The sequence below is a fragment of the Halyomorpha halys genome, unplaced genomic scaffold, assembly GCF_000696795.3.
Source record: "Halyomorpha halys isolate HHAL.00 unplaced genomic scaffold, Hhal_1.1 Scaffold22.1, whole genome shotgun sequence".
Classification (NCBI taxonomy): Eukaryota; Metazoa; Arthropoda; class Insecta; order Hemiptera; family Pentatomidae; genus Halyomorpha; species Halyomorpha halys.
In genome coordinates, this window is record NW_027104816.1 from 917,245 (window position 1) to 917,956 (window position 712).

The following is a 712-nucleotide window of genomic DNA, read 5'->3' on the forward strand; positions in this document are numbered from 1 at the left end:
ATAACCATGACAAAAGGCTCATCTCTGAAAGTCTCTATATCCAATTAGAGCCTTCTTCTGTCAACTTAAAAACCGATAAGAACAACTTATCATTAACATATTCACAAATAGTTAATTTATTAAAAAAGTAATTTTCAATTTTTTTTTTTTTTTATAAATTCACATTATTTTTTTCCGCCCACTTTTGCACGCATTATTTCATCTTTAAAACCTTTTCTTACATATTTGTCGTCTCCCACCTATATTACGTTTTCTCTTCATCTTCCGGTACTTCGTTATTCGATAATTCGTTGGTTCATATATATTTTTAATTCTTATCACTTTTTGTCATCACCCTCACACACGCTTTCTTCTTCAAAAATTTTTCTATTTTTTATTTTCACCCTCCCGTAACGTTTTCTTTATAAATAACACTTAGTCATTGTTGTAACGGCTTTTTTAGTTCTAACCTTGACCACTTTTGCGCTACCACCATTAGATGCTCAACCTTTCAGCGAACAGGTTGGTTTTCATTCTTCTTTTTTGTTTTTTTTCCCCTTTCTTTATTTTACTCTTTCCCCTTATTTTCTCCACTTTTATCCATTTTCCTTGCCCGCATTATAAGTTTTGTACACTATACTTATAATTTGCCTCTTTATCATCTATTATTGTTACATATATTTTCTTCCTCTCAATTTTCATTTTCTTTTTATATTTAAATTTTAAATTAATA

At 29.1% G+C, this 712-nt stretch overlaps 1 protein-coding gene across 1 annotated transcript in view; it reads left to right on the top strand.

Annotated features, from left to right (window-relative positions):
* The window catches only part of LOC106682157 (homeobox-like protein HDP1), a 15,902-nt gene that overhangs the window by 9,319 nt on the left and 5,871 nt on the right, over positions 1 to 712 (top strand). The window lies entirely within an intron of this gene.